Here is a 17983-nt window from a genome sequence, read left to right as displayed (position 1 = left end):
AGCAATTGTTAGTCTATACAGCAGATGTCAGGACTAAAGGAGAGGGAATAAAAAGAATGTAAAATACCCCATTGATTGATGCCATACTGATATGAGAGTTCTGGGGATAGGAGGGAAATTCATTTTTGTAATTGCTTTTACCTGTTTCTTTCTGTTCTCTTAAATGTGACTACTAGAAAGTTTATGTTGAGTTTCGTTGCTTAATCCTGCACAGACATGTTTATATGACATACATACATTGACTTACATGACATACATACACATGTGAATTATACAGCAACTCACATTATATTTCTGTTGGACACGATTGATGGAGAACCCCAAATACAGAATTATGAATCCACATCAGATCTCTGGAATCTTAAAACACACACACACACAATGAAAGCAAATATTTACTTTGCACCCATCCCATCCTGCTGGCTACCAGGTACTCTTCATGACTCTTAAGAGCATTTCTCAGTTGGAACGTGACTGGTAACCGTATTCATGCTTTGTTTGAGGTTGATGAGAAGCCAGGAGTGGTACCAAATGCCTGTCACCTGGGATGCTTTGGAGACTGAGTCAGGTGGATATGAAGTCACAAGACAGCCCAAGCAAAGAGAAGAAGACCCTTTCTCAAGAACAAAATAAACCAAACAGAACCACCTGGGAGGGGGACATGGCTCAAATGGTGACACAAAGGCTTGCTTAGCATGCACAAGGCCGTGGGTTCAATCCCCAGTCACAGAGTGGAGCAGAAGGTGTGAAGAAAATGATCTCTTTATTAGCGCCGGGCTTCATCTCCAGGTGCTGTGGAGGTAGAAATGAGAATTATTTCTTCATTGATTCCAGAAAAGACTGCTCTTTTATATTGTAAGTGAACACAAGCCTTGAAAACCACAAAGTGAGCCCGGGAAGAATGCAGGCGTCGGCCCTGAGTCCTTCCGGAGACAGGTGGGAGGGACGGATGGGAGGCTCCAAGCGGTGAGTGGACAGATAGCGTTGCACAGAACAGAACTGAGGTCCGAGCTCCTGCCCAGCTCACCCTGGACATCCGCTACCAACAATACGGCGTTGCAAATCCGACCTTCTCAACCTGTACAGCACAGAGTCTCACGTAGGAGCCAACCACGGCGAAGGCCTTACTTGGCCTCTGCTTCTGCTCTTCAGGGAGTCAAGTGGCTGCCGCCGCCTCGAGACCGGCTGGCTCAGGCCCGGGAGAGGAGCGTGCAGCTGACTTCCATCGTGGAGGAAGGAATTGCTTCCGTCAGCCGGGCTGCCTGAGCTCGCAGCTGAGCCACATTTAGCTCTTAGGCTAGATGTTTTAGTGCCTGACTCTTTTTAACTGGCATATGTTAAGAGCTTTGAATTAACAGGTGCATAAAAACTGTCAAAAAACACTTAAATCTCAAGACAGACTGTCAGTTGTATTAAAAAATATGGTGTTACATAAGCACACACTCTCAACACGTCCGACATGTTACAGCTTGGAAAGGCCTTTCTGTCTCTAAGCAAGCGGGCGACGTTAATCCCCGCCACGCAACAAAAGGCCACGGTGCTCTAACTCCTGGCGGAGAACGGGCTGTGGGCTGTGCGCGTTCTGAAGTGAATGGGGACTGGAGATCAGAATCGTGGAGCCCCACGCATCCTCTCCTGCCACTGACTCTTCTTGCAGGTTCTGGGATGCAGTTGTAAACCAAGTTCACTGCAGAAAGAAGCAAACTCAGAGACCTGGAAGGCTTGCCTGAAGTCGTTCCTCTTAAGGAAACGAATTTATCAGATACGGGCGTGAAACGTGGCCTTGACTCAGGACAGGATGACTGAGAAAATGCCCTGCGTATAGCTGTGGATTTCTAATTGCTTCCGGTGTGTAGAGGGGCCATTTGGATGAGGGAAGCAGAGTCAAGCGTGGACTAGTGAAGGCAGAGGGTGAGTCATTTCAGCTCATGATGTTATTCCTATGACGATCCTGGTTACTATTATTAGTTCACCAATAATGAGGTTTGAACTCAGGGTCTTGCTCTTGGCGAAGCAAATGCTGGACCTTGCAAGCCACGTTTACACTCCCTTTTTCATGATTATTTTTTGAACAGGGCTTTTTTTTTTCTTCTTTCTTTGAGCTGATGGTAGACCATAATCCTATGCTCCTGGCTAGACAGGATACAGGTGTGTGACGCCATGACACGCAGCTTAGTACTGAGACAAAGCCTAGCCAACTTCATTACCTGCTGGCCTCAGACTGTGATTCTCCCGATCTCTGCCTCCTGAGCAGCAAAGATTACAGGCATGAGTCATGACACCAATTCCCCTTCATTATATTTTTACAGACACTAGTTATAGGGCACTAACTCAATAATTACTACCGAGGGTGGCTAACACTTCTGACTCAAATGCTTTTTGCACAACACAGGCACCATGAAAGTATTTTTAGTGAAATGAAGTTCCATAAGACCTTGGCTATGTTTCATAGAGGTATCTCAGACTCCACACTTTTCTTTTTTTTTTTTTTTGGGTCCAGTCATGGGGCCTGAACTCTGGGCCTGGGCACTGTCCCTCAGCTCTTCAGCTCAAGGCTAGCGCTCTACCACTTTGAGCCACAGCACCACTTCCAGCTTTTTTCTTTTTGCTTATGTGGTGCTGAGGAATCAAACCCAGGGCCTCAGGCATGCAAGGCAAGCGCTCTACCACTGAGCCACCTTCCCAGCCCAACTCCGCACTTTCCTACGCTTCATTTACTTTTTTCCTAAAGGATAAGATGGAAGGGAGTGGGAGTTGATGTGTAAAAAAAAGGAAAAAGACACAGCATTCATTTTAATTGTAAAAAGAGTAATATCCTTTCATGTATGAAGTTCCCTACGTAGAAGTTTCTATACTGAAATTATAGGAAATGTTTATTATTTTTGTTTTATTTATTTTCTAGGTTGTTTTCTGTATTCTGACATTTAGGTGGTCGATGATGATGATGACGATGATGATGATGATAATGACGGTGACGATGGTGAGGATGATGATGATGGTGGTGGTGATGATGGTGACGATGATGATGATGGTGATGTGTCTAGAATTAGAGTCAGGTTACAGTCAGAGGTCAGATTTTCAAGAAATAGAGTCTGCAATGGGGATGTGTGTGCACATGGCTAGCAGTGAGTAGGTCTGAGGGTAGGAAGGCTGCACTGGCAGAGCGACAGGGTGAGCTACCATCACCGGAAGGGCCGCAGCAGGTCTGTCCCCTGAGGATTTCTGACCCCAGTTCTTCACTCTGAGCCACTGGGGCTGGGGGAGAGGGACCTCCACCTGGCCAGCACACCACGGGCCCCGTTATCCATTGTGAGCCAGGGTAGGACCCCTCCTGATAGATCCTCGCTTTTAGAAGTCACACACTTCCCTCCTTTCTAAATGGGGGAGCCAAGGAAAGTTACGAAGACTTAAAGGAATAACGTGGCAAAGCATCTAGGAGTGCTGGGTGGAGAGTGGCTCGTTTGAACTGTGGCTAGCGCTGGCCTCTCTACCGAAGCAAGTCCTCCGCATGGCTACGGGCGGCTTCAGGGAAACAAAGAAGACATAGCACACGTGAGATCATCTCGCAGGCTAGCCCCCGGGGGAAAACGTTCTTCTGTTGTCAACTCCGCTGACAATTTGGCAGATTGCATCACACATGTTGAAATGAGGTAATGTCTCCCACGTCCCCCTCCATCCATCCCGTGATCCCCAACTCCAGCTTCAGTACTTAGTAGTAAAATAGTCAAAACAGTAACCAGAAATATTCTACGGAAAGGAGAGTTTCTGACCTTCCTGTGCATTAATTTGAAGAACGACCATTAACTCTCTTGCCAAACGCCTCTGACACTGCGCTGTTAAGGTGCAGGGGAGTTCGACGGTAGAGGGAGATACACAGAAGCATTTGGTTACTTTGCCAAATCCTTTTTAAAAATAGGAAGCCAAGCCAAAAACAGTAGGTACAATTCCCAGCAAGCAGCCTTCCCACTTGGAAGTGTTCTTTGGTGGTGGTTTGATTAGATGCTATTAGGATATGCCTTATGTAGTTTATTACCTATCCTTCAGTAAATATAAAATTGCATCATCAACTCATTCTTACTATTACTGTCTTGTCCCTGCTGAATGACAAGCTAGTGTATTGAGGAGAAAGGATTTTTGCCAAAATGAATTACATTGTAAGAAAGATCAAAATATAGATGTTTCAACAGATGTGCATTTCTCGCTGTCTGGATTCCCAGCCCGAAGCCCTGATCTGAAATTCTATGAGCATGTCAAATAGTGAAGGCCTGCTCCTCATGCCTGTGTGGTTTATCCCTCCTTCTCTTTTTGTCTGTGTCCGTAGAAGTGTCCTTCTGGATTCTCCATGTCTCCACATCAGCCAGTTCCACATAAACACCACAACGGCTCGAGGAAGGGGACGTAATAACACGAAACCAAACTGCCGGGAAAGATTGTGAGTTTTGAACCTCTGAAACGCAGTGTTACTTCAGAAGCTGAAGAAGGACACTCTGGAGAAGGCCCTGCCCCGGTGCTGACCGATTTCTATTTTGCTTTGTTAGGTTGAGACAGGGTCTCGCTAGGTAGCCCACACTGAATTCGAACTCCATTCCTTCGGCCTCAGCCTTCCAAGTACTAGGACTGATTTCAGGGGTCTGCCACCACACCTGGCCTCCACAAGTTCTTTAGCTGGGAGATATTTTTCCATCTGAACTGGAATGGGAAGATTGCTTTCTCTAAACATTAGGAGGAAATGGAATCTTTTCCAGCCCACCAGCAACTTATACGTTTCTTGGGCTCTAACCAGGGAGAAGTTAAAACTGTAAGGAAACAAACGGAAAAGATCCAAACAAAAGCCACTTTGCATTTTGCTATGTGAGCTAAACAATGCTGTCTTGGGGTGTAGCGGTTTTTATTTTTGTTTATTTCCCGTGAGGGGAGGGAGGGGAGCTGACACCCCCAGGGATTACTTGGGAGCCCTCCCTGGTTTGGCCCGCCCGCCATCAGCGAGCGCAGGTGGATCTGCCACTGTGAGCCTCGCCCCAGCTCTGACTGTGGGGGGAGCAGCGTTCGCCTCCCCTCAGTTCAGACGCCAGGGACAGACTCTATACGGAACACAGCATCTGACACCCCGGCCACCAAAACGAGGCCACCACAGGCTGAAAGTGGGAACGCCCTCCCAGCCAACTTCTTCCTATGGGAGCAAGGGAAGTCCTTGGTGAGAGCTGGTTGGACGATGTTCTCTTCTTCCTCACGCCCGTCGATCTCCCTGGAGCACATTTGCTGACCACGGCCTTGCTGCACGGGGCACACCCGCCACGCACCCAGCCACGTCTCTTCACCGTCCTCCCAGCAGCGGCCAGCGATGGTGGTGCCCTTCCCTGCCTTCTCTCCGCCCTTCTTCCTCACTCTGAGTAGACCACCAGGAGCCGCCCTCATTGTCCGTCAGGTGCGAGTCAGATAGTAGAGCGAAATGAAGTCTTCTCAGAAACAGAGACGGGCTTTTAACAGTCGGCACTAAATGTTGTTGGAATCATTGAAAAAGGGGGAACAAACACCCTCCATGGGGTTACGAATGCAATGCTGGCTTCCTGTGAAATCCTCCCAATAGCGACTGGCTCAAGTAAATATGTCCCTTCCAGGGCCTGGAGGAGGAAGGGCCTTCCTGCTGCTTTAAAGCAGTTGATCTGCAGGCGAGGGAGACGCAGGAGGCCTGGGGCAGGCAGGACCGTCTACCCATGTCTTTGGAGGAAAATCACCAAAGAGAAATACAAAGTACGTAGCGTAAGGTAGCATTAGAGGATTTATTCAGAAGAAACTGTGAGTAGAAGTTTATAAACTTATTTAAAAACTTGAAGAAATTGTGGTACATATATATAATCCAATACTATTTGGCCTTAAAGAAGAAGGCAACTGTGATATTTTTGTTGTTGTTGCTGCTGTTATTGTTTTTTGTCGGTCATAGGGCTTGAACTCTGGGCCTGAGCGCTGTCCCTGAGCTCTTCAGCTCAAGGCAAGTGCTCTACCACTTGAGCCACAGCACCACTTCCTGTTTTCTGGTGGTTTATTGGAGATCAGAGTCTCACTGACTTTCCTACCTGGTCTGGCTTTGAACTGCGATCCTCAGATCTCAGCCCACAGGCATGAGCCACCAGTGCCCACCTATTGATTTTTTGTTGTTGTTTTGATATTATTTTTGATAATATGGTTGAACTTGGAATTCTCCTAACTGAAACAAGCTAGACACACACACACACACACACACACACACACACACACACACACACACACACACAAACTGTGCGATCTAAGTTAGACCTAGAAAATAAAAACAATACATAGATGGCTACCAGACGCAGTGGTTGAAATGGAGTTGGAAGTATATTGGTTAAATGGTTCAAATTTCCATTTAGACAGGAGAAATAGTTTAGGAAATCTGTTGTATAGCATGGTGACCATGGTTAAGAACAATGTTTTGTATTTTAATTTTTTTCGAACAGTCAGCTATTGCCAGTGGCTCATACTGGTCATCTTAGCCACTCAGAAAGCTGAGATCTGGAGGGTCATGGTTCAAAGCCAGCCCAGACAGAATGTCTGCTAGACTTTCTCTCTAAGACAAACAACAGAAATCAGGGCTGCACGAATGGCTCAAGTAGTAGGGTACTAGTCCAACAAGCAAGCTGAACAATGAATTCAAACCCTAGTACTCACCCTGCTCTGAGCAATAACAGTCAACTTTAAGTGTTCTCACCAGAAAAAAAGAGGACATGAAATAACAATTTAAAAGATAGTTTTTCCGTATACATTGAATATATATAATTAACAGTATACATATACATATACATATATATATACTTTTTATCAATTAAAAATTAACGAGAGCCGGGCCTGGTAGCTTATGCCTGTCATCCTAGCTACTCAGGAGGCTGAGATCTGAGGATCTCAGTTCAAAGCCAGCCCGGGCAGGAAAGTCCATCAGACTCTTATCTCCAATAAACCACCAGAAAACCGGAAGTGGTGCTGTGGCTCAAGTGGTAGAGTGCTCGCCTTGAGCTGAAGAGCTGAGGGACAGCGCCCAGGCCCAGAGTTCAAGCCCCACAATTGACCAAAAATAATAATAATAATAATTAAGTAGGAGGCTTGGGTGAAGCTCCTGCATCATGTATGTACTTAGCATGTACAAGGCTCCAAATTTGATTTGCATTAACAAGTCAATGAAGTTAAGTTTGAAAAACATCATGCATGTCTTTGTTGTATCTGTAACAGGATACTTTCCTCATCATTTATAAGATCATCAACAACTTCATCTCCTCCCATGGGTGAACAAATGCCATATAGAAGTGGGAAAGAACACAAAGGTGGTACTGAGTCAGAAGCCGCAGAAGACTGGTCATAGGGCCTTAGCATCAGATGTGGGCTCACGTCCTGAGTACTCCGTGATCTTAAATGGCCTTACTTTATCTTTCTGGATGTCTGTTTTCATCTCAAAATGCAGCTAAGTCACGTGCCAGTGGTTCATGCCTGTTCTAATCCTCACTCTACAGGAGGCTGAGATTGGAGGCTTGAGCTTTGAAGACAGCTTGCAGAGAGTAATCTCTGAGATTCCATCTCCAAAATGATGGGTAAAAACCCAAGCTGGAGGCATGGCTCAAACGGTAGAGCATCAGCCAAGCAAGCAAGCTGAGTAAGCTCAAGGACCTGAGTTCAAGCCCTGGGAATGCCAAAAAGAATAAAAATTAAATACTCTAATCCTGAAAAAGAGCATCATGCTGCTAGATATAGCCTGTGGAGACTTCGTTCATGTAAGTTTGTTTTTTTAAACTATGATCAATTAAGAGAAACAGACAAGAGTTTGACAGATCAAGAGTTTGACAGATCAGAGACCACCAATGATTTGGTGAAAATAAATGGATTCTTAAAGATGTTATGTAAAAGATGCAGTGAGAACTGGATCAGTTCCCTGAAGATGAGCCATCGTCTGTTTCCTCTCTAGTGATAACGCAGAGGACTTGCCTTGCTGATGCTTACAAATAGGATCATTGTTTTCCATGAGATCTCAGAATTCAGTAACAACTCTGAGCAGTAAGCAAAGTATCTGTAACAAAGGATGAGCAGCAAAAGAAGCTTGTAAAAAAAGTTTACAAATAGCAGAGAACACAATAGTAGATAATTTAGATAAAAGAGTGGACATGGCCACCATACAACTTGACCCCAAGACCGCTGGATTTGGCGCAGAAATGATGTCAAGTCCAATCGGCCAGTTTACAAGTCCACAAACAGACAAAATGACTGTGGAATCCTTTTCAATGTTGTTAGGTTTCTGATGGTACGTGAAAGATACTTGTTGACTCAGAGGTGAAACCCTTTTCTTCGATATATCAGTAACTGAACAACCACGAACAGGTACACTAATGTCAAAAACCAAAGTTTAATAGAAACAACTATGAATGTTTTCCACAGACAGACAAGCACCACCTGAAAACGTGATGGGGGGAGGGTAGAATCTCTTGAACCAAGATGATTCACAGATTAAAGAACAAGAGGAGGAGGAGGAGGAAGCAATGGCCAGGGAGGTAGCTGGTGGATCTCCAGTTCTGGGGGTGACTGGAGCAGGGCAGGCGGAGAGGCAGCTGCCCAGGGACAGCTGATGTGAATTCTTAATGCATTACACTGAAACATGGGATTTTCATTCCCAGTTGTTCATGGAAAATTCTCTGAAGCCCACGGCCCATGCTCTCTGCTTTTAGCCTCCTTGCAATCACTCGCTTCCTGTGCTCTGGACTCTTCTTTCCTCTTTTGGACTGAGAGTAACATTGGGGGTAAAAAATCCCTTGGTTGCATGTATATTTTTTGGTGGGAAAAATGCAAATAGGAAAAATGAAATGAGAATGAGCGGAGAGCAGGAAAGGTCATTAGACCTGCCTGTATGTACTACAGGTGCCTCATTAGGCCTGATTTATGTGGAAGCAACACAGAAAATGTTTTTACCCAAACAATCCAGCCTTAATTCATAGAGCTGTGTAGCCTTTCACCCTCAATCTGACTTAAACTACTCACATGATTTAGACTCTGTAATGCACACACTGCCCAAGGCCAGGATTTAGAGTGAGAGTCAAGTTTGCAGTCTTTTGTAAAATATACTTTCTCACCCCCTGTCAGTTCTCCGATTACCAAATCTTTTCCAACCTGTCTGGCCCTTCTGGGACTGGTGCATAAATCAGGCAAGTTGTGGGTGGAAATGGCTTCCTTTTCTTCAAAGCAATGTGTACCCACCTCTGTGGAGCACCAGAAATCCATAATGGTTGCATGTGGTTTCCATTATGCCAAGGGACAGCCTGTCCTAACTACTTCAAACTGTGTGGACACCACAGTCTTGCCTCTCCTTCACAGAAACTGACTTTTCAAAATCTAGAGGAGTCCCTGGGTTCAGACCAAGGAAAGAACAGCCAGCCTCTCAGATCTAGTTTCTTACTCTGACAGATACAGAGGGAAGACGCTGATGGTACATTATCTTGGCAAGGTCTGACTTTAAATACCAGTGTTCGTTAGGGATTTCTAGCTTCTCTGAGGCTATTTGGAGCCTCAGCAACGAATGGTCATGGAAAGTCTGGGAACAAACAGAAGGCATGCAACCTTGAGGGACAGCACGTTTGCACATTTGCTTCCTTTCTTTTTCACTTTTTTGCCTCCTTTCTTCCATTTTTTGTCCCTCTCTCTCCCTCTTCTTTCTTGCCTGTTTGTATTTCTGCCTTCTTCCATCCCTCTTTCCTTCTTTTATTCTTTTTTTTTTCTTTGTGTCAGTCGTAGGACCTGAACGCTGGGCCTGGGCACTGTCCCTCAGCTCTTCAGCTCAAGGTGAGCGCTCTACCACTTGAGCCACAGCGCCACTTTGGCTTTTTCTGCTTATGTGGTGCTGAGGAATCGAACCCAGGGCCTCATGCATGCAAGGCAAAGCGCTCTACCACTGAGCCACCTTCCCAGTCTCCTCCTTCTTCCTTAAATACCTTTATTCTTGATGGTTTGATTTTATTATTATGCTTTATGGTAAATTCAGCATGCAAGGGAGGTGGAAAAGGTTAAAAACTGTCCATATTTTTCAGGGCTAAATTCTAGTTCTTTGTTTTTCTTAAGACTCTATATTTTTTTAAACACCCTGCTACTGTTTCCATCTGGGAAGATTAGCACTGAAGCTCATAGATGAGTGAATCAACTGCCCGGATAAGCGGTCTCTGCATGGCATGAGGAATTATCTAGTAATTAGGAAGATTCATGAGAAGTCACACATCAAAACTCCTTGAAGCCAGTGTACCAAGAGCTGTCAGTGAAAGCCCTGTCCTTCATAGAATTACAGGTTGTTAGAGGAAAAAATAATAGAAGAAAACCAATGTTTAAGGCAAATCATCATCAATAATCAATCAATCACCAGCTCATTCAGTAGGTATTAATCAAGCAGCTGTGATTCTAGGAACTCTTACAGACGCCAAAGATAAAATGCACAAAGGCAAAATCGGACTGATTTACTTACAGTGTAAGGAACAAGGCATTTTGTATCTGTTGTTTTTTTCTTCAATCTTCCACGAGAGTTCTAAACTAGATAATATGACTCCCTGTTTATAGGTGAGAAAATAAAACTTCAGAGAGGTTAAATTGGTGTAGTTTGTTCAGGAAGGGGCTTGGATTTCAAGATCTGCATGCCATGTGCTATATGACAGAGCCTTTAGAGACCAGTGAAATCAAGAGATAACCACAGGGAAAGACAAATAGAATAAGGGCCAGTTAAGAAGATTTTGGACGAGAGGACTGGGAAAGGGGCCTGAGGGGATCACGGAGGAGCTGAGTCTTCCAGAGTGATGAAGCTGGGGCAAGAGAAGAGACAGAGATCAGCCAGGAGGGGCTGAGGCAGACGCACGTGGCCCGGTTCGGTTCTACGAGCAGGAATAGGCCACGAAAGGAAAAGAGAGCTCCTCACAGGAGAGAACAAAAAGGTGGAGCCACAGGGGCAAGTCTGGGATGAACTGTATGCCTTGAGCATCCCAGTGTGCCCGAGGGTTAGACCTGGACATAGGAGCGTGAGTGAGGTCCTGCTGCAGAATTTTATCCTTAACGTGATTCCCTGATCTCTAAAATACAACCCTCTATTTCCTAGACATATTTTTCAATGACTTTTAGAATCAACAATGAGGAAAGGGTGGCATTATCCAAAAGGAAACGTAATCTTTGCCTGACAAAAAGAATCAACAACTATGGATGGAGGTACGGTTCAGGTGGCAGAGAGGCTGCCCGGCAGGCCACAACCCTGTGGACTCCTCTTCCCTCCCCCCGTCAATAAAAGCATCACCCACTACTGAAAAGCTTTTATAAATATCTAGACAAAAGGCCCAGCATAAGATTAGATTTCCACCCTGGGTGTATTTTTTAATACCCACTAGGGTTCCTATTTGAGAAGGCTTTATGTTCTTATAACTGGATACATGAATATTAAGCTAATAAAACTGGTTGAAGAATGTGAGAAATTTATCTACTACATGAAGTCATTGTTTCATATTTGTCTGATGCTCCCAGCGGACTCTGAATACCAGATCTGTGTTTCTCTCTGCTCTCCACATTGCTGTTTCCCATGAGGAGATTCTTTTGATATCAGCATGGGGTATATGGAATTCTTTGGGGGTGAAAGGTGTACTTTCTATTATAGTACCCCTTTATTTAACCAGTTCATTTCCACCTTAAAACTGCTCTTGATGCAATGAACTCTGAAAGGGCACACCAGGTCTGTTTCAGTTTTCCTTTGGTAGGGTAAAGTTGCCGAGCAAATTTGTTGAGCAGCTGGAATTGTTAAGGTCACACTAACATTGAAAAGAGAAGGTCCTGACATCAACATACCCAAAGATCTGAATAATTTTGGGCTGCCTCCAGTTTTGAAATCTACTTCTCTAGGCTGCTCTTTTCTTCCTTTCTTTCTCCCACAGTGGTTTCTGGCTTTCTTTTTCTAATGAACCCAAGTCTACGTGGATTTAAATTTCTTGCTATCATGCATCCAGTTCTTATGCTACAACCCTTAGGTCAGCTCTCCCAAGTGTGATTTCTTCAGTCTGCTGGGGGGGGGGGCTGGGGGGGTGGAGAAAGAGGAAGGCAGGGGTTTCTGCCCAGCTCTCGTGTAATTGCATGAATTCTCTGATTTGTTGGCTCTGCAAATCTATCCCTAGGTGCAATGACTGCAGAAATGGAGGAGAATTCATTATGCATTCCCTGCTGAAATAGTGACCCGCAAGTAATGATGGGGAAATCAGCCTTGATTGCTGTGCTTTTCCTCCGTCTAATTTCTTCTGAACTTTAGTGTGTAACTTATTTTTTTGGCTAGATAGCCCCGGGACATAGTGGAGTTAGAACAGGCGGGTGCTGAGCCCTGGATTTTCACACCATGAAGCTGGTAACAGTTTTGACTTCAATGCCTTGAAAAGTAGGTGATTTCAATTGCCCTGTTTCCTTTCAGGGGAAAATGCTTTCTTTGCACCTAAACAATCTTCCGGTGCTTTTGACTGACAGGCATATTGTTATGATTATAACTGGACTTCTTGACTCCTGCAGGGATCGCATTTAAAACTGCCTGAGACTGGCACAAATCAAAATATTCATCAACTTAAACTATGTCAGCTAAAATGGAAAAGCCAAAATTGTAGTGTTTTATATCATGTCAGAAGTCCATGAAGACAGTGCAAACCGCTTAACTATTTCCCTGCCTAGAGAAAACTCCCAGTGTGCTCTGTACATTTGAAGGTACCTGGTTGTCTTTTTTTTTTTAAACGATGTCTACCATCTTTTTTATGGTGATCGTTAATTGTTTGGGCTTATTGATTCAATTAACTCCTTCCTTTCCATTCGTCGATGGATTTGATCATTTAATGAAGGTCAATGTGCGCCAAGCCCAGTGTTTGGCTTTGTGGAGATGAGGAGTTAAACGGAGGCCCAATTTGCTGGTGGTCTATTAGAGGATAGAGAACGGAGCCATGAAGAGAAAACAATGCACAACATGACTGCTATGTGGTGGGCATGTAAAAACTACCCAGGTAGTTCAATAAAGGCGAAATCATGTCCAACCAGGGAAAGGTAAAGTAGACACACAGAAGAGGCTGTGTACCCAGCCTCACCTCTGGCAAGAGCTTTCTTCCTTTCCTTTGGAGGTGGGCACCGTGCAGACCTTGTTCAGCCAGACCTTGGCCTTTCTGCTGTGCGCCTTCAGCTAGCTGCTCTCCAGGGACCACCCTGGTCTGTATGGAAGCCCTTCTGTCAGAGTTCAGGTATCAAAGTAAGAGTTCAATCTCCCCAAGGGAGACTGAGTGAAAATGGAGGCTCCTTCCACAGGGGAGGTGAAGTCATGAAAGATGTACAGGGTCAACACCTGGAAGAGAGCGGGGACCGAGGAAAGCATGACTCTCATGGCAGTCCCGAACCTGGGTCCTTCCATGCAGAGTCAGGGCGGGACTCCAGTTCTGTCTGTGGCCTCCACCTAGCACCTGCATTTCATTTCCTCTGGGGAAAAAAAGGGGTGCAAAAAAGAGCTCATTTCTATTACTTACTTCCAAAGAAACCTAGCTAATGCAGAAGGGTTATAAGGAAGGAAGAAGGCTTCGTCTCCATGTAACAGAGAATGGGAAACGAATAGAAACCCCAATGCAGCAGGCTCATATTTTGATGTGTTTTTCCCCAAGATTTCCTGTTACCCTTGACCCGCCCCCATCTGGGCAGCGAGACCGTGAGTCATTCCTCCCTCCAGGGAGAGCTGTCACAGCAGAACCAGAGAACAAAAGAGACAAATTCTTGGCTTTGGACTTGAAAAAGCTCAGCTTCGGGCTTCAGACAAAAAAAGATTTGGAAGACTATTTGATCCATTGGAGCCAATTTTCTTCCTGCCCATGTAAGATAAAAATTCCCCTGGCCGGGACACAGGAGGCCATAAGCAAAGCCTGGGAGGGGTGAGAGGCTGAGCAGTCCCCGAGGAGCCAGCTCTCCTCTGCCCTTTCCCTGGAATGTGGGCTTTTCAGGTTCCAAGAACAAGATGGCACATCAGACCAGAGAAGGGTCACCTCCCAGAGAGATGAGAGCCTGCTATGATCCGTGACTCTGAGGGACGTACAGAAATGGCCAGGAGACGCACATGTGGAGCCACCGCGCAGTGTAAGGGACGATCATGTACCTGAGCTGAGGGTTAGGCACCCACGACACCCTATGTACTTTGGAGGGTGTTAGCCTGACACAACAGAAGAGAATCAGGCTGGGCGAAGTGGTGTGTTGTGTGCCTGGGGTCCTAGCACCCTGAGCCCAGCCTGGGATACCTAGGGAGCCCTAATCTCAAAAGCAAGCAGATAAACAATCCTCTCCAAGAATCAGACTGTGACATACATTGAAAACTTCGTGCACATCTGGGAAAGCAGCTTGGCTTCCTGTCGGATAGCAATTTGAGCTTGTCGGGCCCATCCGTCTCTGCATTACCTGCATGGAACACTTCACCAGACTGCCTCGGGAAAAGTCACCGAACTGATGGAAGCGTTTCTCTAAGATGTAAGTCACTTACTGAGCCTCAGACCAGGGTGAGCTCAAAAAGTGGCGCTTTGAGACTACAAGAAACCTCTTCTACTTCACCATCTCTGGCTCCCTACCCAGAGCTGGGGGGCGGGGGGGGGCGTTTCTCACTTTTCTTAGCTGCTTGACCAGATCCACCAGAAGAGGAACACAACTGCCCCCAGCCTTCTCACCGAACTTCCATGAACTACACTCGCATCGCAGAAAGACTCAAGTCCAATGTTGTACCTAGATTCTAGAAATTTGTCCCAGACCAAAAAGAAAGAAAGAAAGAAGGAAAGAAATAAGGAAGGAAGGAAGGAAGGAAGGACGGCAGGCAAGCAAGCAAGCAAGCAAGCACCCATTTGGGGTCCATTAATCCTTATGATAAAAAATAATCTGCTACGCTTGCTTTTAAAATTGCCTACATCCTTCTTTCCTCTCCTGGATAAAGGTAGTATTGAGAGAAAGAAAGAAATGTTAGCGAGAGAGGATGTTAAACTGTGGTGGACGTAACTAGCATGGGGAGATAACGTGTGTCCCATCGCGGCACGTCTTGTGTCCATAGTACGTGACGCTCCTACTCAAATGCTTCTTCCCCGTATGTTCTGAGCTCCCCAATGCTGCTGCTTCTCCCCATACTGCCTTGGGTCCCTCCTCAACCGAGGCAGAGAGCTCAGGGGTGGCACAAGCCATTGAGCAATCAGTGCAAAGTCCAGCGGAGGGGACGCGGGATCCTCTGTGCCATGAAACGGCCCTCCGGGACAACTTCCTTGGAGCCCTCTTTAGGCCCCTCTCTGGATGGAGAGCTACTTTGCCAAACGAATTTACCCTGTTTACCTTAAATTCCTTACTATCTTCTAATTCTGCAACTGGCAGAGAAACGAATCTGTTCCCCTAGACAGTGTAGTATTTAAGTTTCAAATATCTCTCCTCTTCTTTGAGTCTCATACTCTGTGTAGATTTCCTGAGTTTCTATGTGTTAACAAATGTTGAGTGCTTTTTCTTTCCCCCAGATTGTATCATAGACAAAACTAGTGAAGCTTTAAAGGGGAAATTTTGGATTTCCCTACACTGCTTTCAGATCTTTCCCTAAAATTTTAAGACAGTGAGACTATCAGTCATCTCAAAGAGCAGCTGGACTGTCCAAGAGCAAGTTTGCCTGGAATTCTGTCCAGGCCTTGGCTTTGTCCTGTGCTATGGTAAGGAACAACCATGGAAAAACCTTGCCCTGAGTTTCAACCCGTTTTCTGAAACACGGTGAGAAATATACCTGTTTCTGTCTGAATGGCTTTTCAGGGACTCCTATTTCTTATTTTACCTATGGCTGTTGGAAATCTCACCTCTCATCTTGGTTAAAGACTTATACCCAAGGTCACAAGCTCTAGAATCCTTCCTCTTCTACAAGCAGCATGGTGGTAGGGAAGGGGAAGTTTCGACTATGTCACATTGAGGACATGTTTATTAGTAATTCCTGAGATAATTCACATCAGGTTAAGGAAGATAACTCCATGTGGTTGCTTCAACTACTTTTATAAACTCCAGGTTATAAACTCCAGGTCCAAGAAACTAGTTGTTATCCTAGCCGATTGTATTTCCATATTTCTGTATCTATGGGGCTATGGATTTATACATTTGTGTTTGCTTGGTTTTTGCTTGGCTAATGAAGAGACTGCAATTCTGTTAAGATTTAAGCAGGTGAAGGCTCTGGTGTAAATGCATAACTTCAGTATCCTGGAGTCAACAACTAAGTAAGCGCTCAGAAGTGACTCCTCGTTCATCCTTCTCCGGGGAGCGGCAGGCACTGTGCCTTGCGGGTCGTCCCTTCGCTCCTCACAGAGCCCTTGGCCGCTGGCTCAACGATCGCAGAGAATGTTACCCTCGTCCTGTCTGACCGCCTCATTCCGTCTCTATTTTAGGCTCCTAGAGTCATCTGGCTTAGAAAGACCTCTCTGATGTGTGAGCCTCGAACCGGTCTCCATGTTGAGATACCTTGGCATTCAGACTGTTCTACATCCGTCTTGTGTTTGGCTGAAACAATTACTGCCCCTTGGTTTGGAAATACATTGAGCAATTGTAATGATTTCTTACATTCAGGCTATTTTCCATAGGGGAAGAGATTACCAACTTCTTGGCAGAATACTTTCTTCCCCCCGCCCCCAATAGTTGGTGCAGTTTGGCCCTAGTAAATCCCAAGAGGTTCCTTATTTTAAATGGAGGACATTCAAGACCTTACCTTCTTTCCAATTCATTCTTGCTCTGGTGTCTAAGCACTTTAAGCTAAAAAGTCTCCATCCTGCCTATCACAGATGTTTTTATTTTACTTATATGTGTTGTTCCTGGTGCTAAAAAGGATGTAAAAATATGGTACTTCCTAGACACACTGATTGTCACTGCTAAAAAACTGGGTGGGATATTGAAAATTAAGAATGCCCTAAAAATTGTGCCCTTCTTGGGGATCATCCCTATGCCAACCTCTTACTCAGATAGGTTCTCTATCAGCTTTAATGATGACACACGTGCTATTCCCTCAATTAGACTACAAGCGTCTTCAGGACAAAAAGAACAGATCCCACGCCCCTTACCTAGTGTAGCTGATGATGGTAGCTCCGTGCAGTCTCATCAGTTGCAGAAGCAGATGACATTGCATTCTCACCACAGCTGTTTGGGATTAGGAGCTTGCAAAAGTAGCCTAACATTAAAGTAAAGGCAGATTGGAGAACAGCATTCTGCTCCTTCCCTCCAGAGAGTAGTTCAAGCCAGGCCTGGAGTAGATCTATGTTGAGAAGAAGCATAATTACCTTGGTCCAGAGTGGCCCCAGGTCTTGTCTAGCAGACTGAGTTATATCTATCAGGGCCTTTTAAAATGCTGACTTGGCTCCCTAGAAATACAAAACCCCCCAGCATCGTTTATAAAGGTCACTGGCAACGACCTGGGTCAGAATAACTTCAGTCCGTTTTGTGCCAATGTCATGAAAGAGGAAGTGGCTGAATACTTAGATAAGCTCCTTGAGAGTACTATATTGCTAAATCCAAACAAAGGAGGAGAGAGGTTTATAGCTGAGTTTTTACTCTATAATTCAAATGCCAATCTAGTAGTGAAATATGCTCTAGGAACTCCGATCAGAGATTTTTGTCAGGCATGGAAGCCAGCTGTGCTTTGGGTGAGTATGGATTTACCACCTGCAGAAGTGTAATTCAGAATTAGGCAGAGTAGAAGATTTTGAGGTCGGGTGAGGGATACAGCTTACTATTTTCAATGCAGTGAGAAATAGCTCCAGCTCAAAGGAAGTCGTGGAGAATCAAGAGCCTTTAAATTCGGGAATCCAAGTGTACTAAAATAACTAGGATGCTTTAAGATAAGAAGTGAAAACTACAATTTGGTAAAGATTATCTTCTAAATAAAACCAACAAGATAACAATTAGCTGCAATTTTAAACTAACAATTTCC

This window comes from Dipodomys ordii, unplaced genomic scaffold (genome assembly GCF_000151885.1).
Source record: "Dipodomys ordii isolate 6190 unplaced genomic scaffold, Dord_2.0 Scaffold27, whole genome shotgun sequence".
In the NCBI taxonomy this organism is placed as follows: domain Eukaryota; kingdom Metazoa; phylum Chordata; class Mammalia; order Rodentia; family Heteromyidae; genus Dipodomys; species Dipodomys ordii.
The sequence above is the reverse complement of the archived record's forward strand: the minus strand, read 5'-3'. Positions refer to the sequence as shown.